This window comes from Gopherus evgoodei, chromosome 4, assembly GCF_007399415.2.
Source record: "Gopherus evgoodei ecotype Sinaloan lineage chromosome 4, rGopEvg1_v1.p, whole genome shotgun sequence".
Lineage (NCBI taxonomy): Eukaryota > Metazoa > Chordata > Testudines > Testudinidae > Gopherus > Gopherus evgoodei.
In genome coordinates this window covers 151,034,078-151,040,666 of record NC_044325.1, presented here as the reverse complement: position 1 = coordinate 151,040,666, position 6,589 = coordinate 151,034,078, and the positions used below count along the sequence as shown (strand labels likewise).

At 63.5% G+C, this 6,589-nt stretch overlaps 1 protein-coding gene across 1 annotated transcript in view; it reads left to right on the top strand.

Annotated features, from left to right (window-relative positions):
• The first annotated feature begins 316 nt into the window (after positions 1–316).
• LOC115651067 (aldehyde dehydrogenase family 3 member B1-like) overlaps positions 317–6,589 on the top strand; it is a 16,222-nt gene continuing 9,949 nt past the window's right edge. Inside the window, exons 1-2 of the mRNA XM_030561926.1 lie at positions 317–356; positions 3,626–3,822. The gene's annotated coding sequence lies outside the window, so the exon portion shown is untranslated. The remainder of the gene's footprint in view (positions 357–3,625; positions 3,823–6,589) is intronic.

Here is a 6,589-nt window from a genome sequence, read left to right as displayed (position 1 = left end):
TGTAGATACAGCGAACCGGATCCCTCGGCCGGGTCCATTCTGGGGGGCAGTGAGCCAGACCCCCATGTCTGCCCTCAGCCAGCTCCAGACTAACAACCCCCTCCAGCCCCTCCTCTCTGCTCAGCTCCTTTCCCAGGCCAGGAGGAAACCTGATCTCTTTGTCTCCAACACCTTCAGCTGGCACCTTTGCAGAGGAGGGGCCCAGGCCATCAGTTGCTAAGAGACAGAGTGTCAGGCATTTAGGTGCACTGGCCCTTTGCTCTGCCAGATACTTAAGAACTGCCATGGGGACACTGAGGCACCAACACAGTATTCAGAGAAAACATTAAGATCATTCCTAGTTCATCACAGTGGCGGTGAGGGGAAGTGGGCTCCCAGGGCAGGATCCCAGGAGGGTGAGGGGAGGGGGGTTCCTAGGGCAGAGTCTCAGGGAGTGGGGTGGTATGAGGGGAGGGGGGTTCCCAGGGGAGGGTCCCAGGGAGGTGAGAGGGGCGATCCCAGAGCACGGTCCCAGAGTGTGTGGTGTGAGAGGAGGGGGGTTCCCAGGGCAGGGTCCTGGGGGGGGGCAGTGAGGGGAAGCGGGTTCCCAGGGCAGGATCCCAGGAGGGTGAGGGGAGGGGGGTTCCTAGGGCAGAGTCCCAGGGAGGGGGGTGGTATGAGGGGAGGGGGGTTCTTAGGGGAGTGTCCCAGGGAGGTGAGAGGGGCGTTCCCAGGGCACGGTCCCAGAGTGTGTGGTGTGAGAGGAGGGGGGTTCCCAGGGCAGGGTCCTGGGGGGGGTGGTAAGGGAAAGGGGGTTCCCAGGGCAGGATCCCAGCGAGGGGGGTGGTATGAGGGGAGGGGGGTTCCCAGGGGAGGGTCCCAGGGAGGTGAGAGGGGCGTTCCCAGGGCACGGTCCCAGAGTGTGTGGTGTGAGAGGAGGGGGGTTCCCAGGGCAGGGTCCTGGGGGGGGCGGTGAGGGGAAGCGGGTTCCCAGGGCAGGATCCCAGGAGGGTGAGGGAAAGGGGGTTCCCAGGGCAGGATCCCAGGGAGGGGGGAGGTATGAGGGGAGGGGGTTCCCAGGGGAGGGTCCCAGGGAGGTGAGAGGGGCGTTCCCAGGGCACGGTCCCAGAGTGTGTGGTGTGAGAGGAGGGGGGTTCCCAGGGCAGGGTCCTGGGGAGGGGCGGTGAGGGAAAGGGGGTTCCCAGGGCAGGATCCCAGGAGGGTAAGGGGATGGGGGTTCCTAGGGCAGGGTCCCAGGGAGGGGGGTGGTATGAGGGGAGGGGGGTTCCCAGGGCAGGGTCCCAGGGAGGTGAGGGGCGGGGTTCCCAGGGCACGGTCCCAGAGTGTGTGGTGTGAGAGGAGGGGGGTTCCCAGGGCAGGGTCCTGGGGGGAGGGACGGTGAGGGAAAGGGGGTTCCCAGGGCAGGATCCCAGGAGGGTAAGGGGACGGGGGTTCCTAGGGCAGGGTCCCAGGGAGGAGGGTGGTATGAGGGGAGGGGGGTTCCCAGGGCAGGGTCCCAGGGAGGTGAGGGGTGGGGTTCCCAGGGCACGGTTCCAGAGTGTGTGGCGTGAGAGGAGGGAGGTTCCCAGGGCAGGGTCCCAGGGGTGGTGGTGTGAGAGGAGGGAGGTTCCCAGGGCAGGGTCCCGGGGGTGTGTGTGTGAGGGGATGGGGGTTCCCAGGGCAGGGTCCCAGGGAGTGTGTGTGAGAGGAGGGAGGTTCCCAGGGGTAGTGGGGTGAGGGGAGGGGGGTTCCCAGGGCAGGGTCCCGGGGTGTGTGTGAGGGGAGGGGGTTCCCAGGGCAGGGTCCCTGGGGTGGTGGTGTGAGGGGAGGGGGGTTCCCAGGGCAGGGTCCCAGGGGTGGTGGTGTGAGGGGAGGGGGGTTCCCAGGGCAGGGTCCCGGGGGTGTGTGTGAGGGGAGGGGGCTTCCCAGGGCAGGGTCTCGGGGGGTGTGTGTGAGGGGAGGGGGGTTCCCAGGGCAGGGTCCCAGGGGTGGTGGTGTGAGGGGAGGGGGGTTCCCAGGGTAGGGTCCCAGGGGTGGTGGTGTGAGGGGAGGGGGGTTCCCAGGGCAGGGTCCCAGGGGGGTGTGTGAGGGGAGGGGGCTTCCCAGGGCAGGGTCCCGGGGGGTGTGTGTGAGGGGAGGGGGCTTCCCAGGGCAGGGTCCCGGGGGGTGTGTGAGAGGAGGGAGGTTCCCAGGGCCGGGTCCCAGGGGTGTGCGTGTGAGGGGAGCGGGGTTCCCAGGGCAGGGTCCCGGGGTATGTGTGTGAGGGGGGGGTTCCCAGGGCAGGGTCCCGGGGGGTGTGTGTGTGAGGGGAGGGGGGCTCCCAGGGCAGGGTCCCGGGGGGGGTGGTGTGAGGGGAGGGGGGCTCCCAGGGCAGGGTCCCGGGGGTGGTGGTGTGAGAGGAGGGAGGTTCCCAGGGCAGGGTCCCAGGGGTGGTGGTGTGAGAGGAGGGAGGTTCCCAGGGCAGGGTCCCGGGGTGTGTGTGTGAGGGGATGGGGGTTCCCAGGGCAGGGTCCCAGGGAGTGTGTGTGAGAGGAGGGAGGTTCCCAGGGGTAGTGGGGTGAGGGGAGGGGGTTCCCAGGGCAGGGTCCCGGGGTGTGTGAGGGGAGGGGGTTCCCAGGGCAGGGTCCCTGGGGTGGTGGTGTGAGGGGAGGGGGGTTCCCAGGGCAGGGTCCCAGGGGTGGTGGTGTGAGGGGAGGGGGGTTCCCAGGGCAGGGTCCCGGGGGTGTGTGTGAGGGGAGGGGGCTTCCCAGGGCAGGGTCTCGGGGGGGTGTGTGTGAGGGGAGGGGGGTTCCCAGGGCAGGGTCCCAGGGGTGGTGGTGTGAGGGGAGGGGGTTCCCAGGGTAGGGTCCCAGGGGTGGTGGTGTGAGGGGAGGGGGGTTCCCAGGGCAGGGTCCCAGGGGGGTGTGTGAGGGGAGGGGGCTTCCCAGGGCAGGGTCCCGGGGGGTGTGTGTGAGGGGAGGGGGCTTCCCAGGGCAGGGTCCCGGGGGGGTGTGTGAGAGGAGGGAGGTTCCCAGGGCCGGGTCCCAGGGGTGTGCGTGTGAGGGGAGCGGGGTTCCCAGGGCAGGGTCCCGGGGTATGTGTGTGAGGGGGGGGTTCCCAGGGCAGGGTCCCGGGGGGTGTGTGTGTGAGGGGAGGGGGGCTCCCAGGGCAGGGTCCCGGGGGGGGTGGTGTGAGGGGAGGGGGGCTCCCAGGGCAGGGTCCCAGGGGTGGTGGTGTGAGAGGAGGGGGGTTCCCAGGGCAGGGTGCCAGGGGTGTGTTTGTGAGGGGAGGGGGGTTCCCAGGGCAGGGTCCCAGGGGGGGCGGTGTGAGAGGAGGGGGGTTCCCAGGGCAGGGTCCCGGGGGTGTGTGTGAAGGGAGGGGGGTTCCCAGGGCAGGGTCCCGGGGTGTGTGTGTGAGGGGAGGGGGGTTCCCAGGGCAGGGTCCCAGGGGCGTGTGTGACGGGAGGGGGGTTCCCAGGGCAGGGTCCCAGGGGTGGTGGTGTGAGGGTGTTCCCCAGGCTCCTGCGTGGCTGTGGCTGGTGCCAATGAAGTGGTGTGGTTGGCTGCACCCAGCTCTCTGGGGTGCTCACAGCACCTCCTGGCAATCACCCCCATCTCTGAGGCACTGCCCTGCTGTACATTTTTCACCCGGCTTTGTGTTTCCACAGAGGCGGGGAGCCAGCCCGCCCTCCCTGCTGTGCCCCAATTGGCTGCCACCCGCCCACGAGGATTGCCAGGGTGAAGCCCTCAGCAAACAACACTGCTGAGAGGGCTGAGTTGGAGGAAATCCCTGAGAGAAGCCAGCAAGGTGCCAAGCTCCCACCTCAGCAGCACTCAACCCCGGAGTGCATGGGCAGCACCTCAGGTACACGCCCCTCGTTGAGCCACTGCAGTGGGGTGTCCGGCCTGGAACAGGGCCTTTCCCCTCTAGGGGTGCCTGCTCCAATCCGGCCCCAGGCTGGGGCACTGGCTGGCTGGGGGAAGAGGGGAAGGGAATGGGACATAGGGCCTTTCTCCTCTGCGGGGTACTGGCTCTGATCCAGGCCCAGAGCGTGCAGCTGGCTCAGGGGGGCAGGGAATGGGATATGGGGCCTTTCCCCTCTACGGGGCGCCTACTCCACTCCAGCCCTGGGGAGTGCGGAGGGCGGGCTTGCTCAGGTGTTGGGGGGTGGGACATGGGGCCTTTCCCCTCTAGGAGACACCAGCTGCTATCTGGTCCCAGGGTGGAGGGTGGGCTGGCTGGCTCAAAGGGTCAGGGAATGGGCAGGGGGCCTTTCTCCTCTAGGGTGCTGGCTCTGATCCAGGCCCAGGCAGGAACGAGTTGGAGTCTGTGCTGGCTGATGTCTCCTGGTTGCCCCGTGTGGACAGCGTTGGGGCCTGCAGACTGGGTCCAGCTCACCAGGTGGCTAATGCAATAAGTGCAAATAGTACCTGGTGGGGAAGTGTCAGTGTGGCTGGGCCCTGGGGCAGCTTCTTGCTCCAGGAGGTCTCAGCCCTTCTGCTGTCTGGTGAGTGAATGGAGCCAGGAGAGGCTTGTGGTAAGGCCCTGGGCACTGTGCCCAACCCTGGGCTGGCAGCCTCAGGACCAGCTAAAGCCCTGTTCCTGCAAGGACTGAGCTGTGCCCCTCCACTAGGGCAGCATGCACACATGGGGGCCAGGGCTATTATCCCCGATGTACTGATGGAAAGCAAGGCCCTCTGAGATCCAGGGCTGGCAGGGGTCCCAGAAGGGAGCCCAGTTCTCCTGAGCTCCACCCTCGTGCCTGAACAACAGGGCCAGCTCCTTCCTGGCTCTGTGCCTCAGTTTCCTCCATAGAAGGGGACAAAACTGCCCTGCTCCTCCCCCAAGGATGGCTGTAAGGCTGGATCCACCCAGGATGCAAGGGCCAGAGACCCATGCAGGGATGCCCAAGGCACAGGGGGAAGAAATGGGGTCTGGGTGGGCCCTGTACAGACCCCCAGGGGACACCACTATTTACCTCTCTCCATTCTGAAAACTGACCATTTATTCCTACCCTTTATTTCCTATCTTTTAACCAGTTACTGATCCAGGAAAGGACCTTCGCTCTTATCCCATGACAGTTTACTTTGCCTAAGAGGGATCTTAAAGTCCAAGTACACTATATCCACTGGATCCCCCCGTCTACATGCTTGTTGACCCCCTCAGAGAATTCTAGTAGATTCGTGAGTAATGATTTCCCTTTACAAAAACCATGTTGACTCCTCCCCAACAAATTGTGTTCATCTATGTGTCTGATAATTCTGTTTTTCACTACAGTTTCAATCAATTTGCCTGGCACTTAAGTTAACTCACTGATCGTCCTGCTTTCTCAGTCTGAGACAGGAGTCCTCCTCTCTTGCACTCTCCTGCTCATGCTTCCTCCCGGTATCCCATTGCCCCACTTACCACAGGGCTTTGGTCTCCTTCCCCCGGTGAACCTAGTTTAAAGCCTTCCTCACTAGGTTAGCCAGCCTGCTTGCGAAGATGCTCTTCCCTCTCTTCGTTAGGTGGAGCCCGTCTCTGCCTAGCACTCTTCCTTCTTGGAACTCCGTCCTATGGGTCAAAAACTCCAAAGCCTTTTCTCTGACACCACCTGCGTTGCCATTCGTTGATTTCCACAATTTGATGGGCTCTACCCAGGCCTTTTCCCTGCACAGGGAGGATGGACGAGAACACACCTTGCACCTCAAACTCCTTTATCCTTCTTCCCAGAGCCACGTAGTCTGCAGTGATCCGCTCAAAGGTCATTCTTGGCAGTATCATTGGTGCCCACGTGGAGAAGCAGGAAGGGGCAGCGATCTGAGGGCTTGATGTGTTTCGGCAGTCTCTCCATCACATCGTGAATCCTAGCTCCTGGCAAGCAGCAGACCTCTCAGTTTTCTCGGTCGGGGCAGCAGATAGATGACTCAGTCCCCCTGAGGAGGCAGTCCCCGACCACCACCCCCTTCCTCTTTCTCTTGGGAGCAGTGGTCGTGGAACCCCCATCCCTAGGACATTGCATCTCGTGCCTTCCTATTGGTGGAGTCTCCTTCTGCTCCCTTGTCTCAGATGTATCATCGAGTCCATTCTCCACATTAGTACCTGTGGAGAGAACATGAAAACGGCTGCTCACCTGTATCTGCATTGCTGGTATATGGATGCTCCTCTTTCTTCTTCTGGAGGTCACATGCTGCCAAAATTTCTTCACCGTCCCTCTGTCCCCACTGTGTAGCCTGCTCTCATTCTTCAGAATGTTGTGCCAGCAGAAGCATATCCTGAGGTCTGTCCGGGAAATCTTCATTTTCTCTTATGCAACGCAGGGTCGATACTTGTTTCTCCAGACCTCAAATCTTCTCTTCTAATATGGAAACCAGCTTGCACTTTGTACAGACAAAGTCGCTTCTACCCTGGGGAAGAAAGACAAACATGGGACATGAGGACCAGCCCTGGGACAGGGGAGAGGCCCAGGACAGGGAGGGGAGCTGGCAGTCAGATGGCTGAGTCCCATGGGTCCCAGCTGCTCTCCTCGGGCCTGTTTGGGCCTGCTGCCCGAGTTATATGCAGAGATCAGAGCCAGATGCCCGGGGGCTCCTAGACCCACATGTCTCTTCTCACTGCTCAGACCTGCCTAGGGTGCGTCGCAACCCCTCCT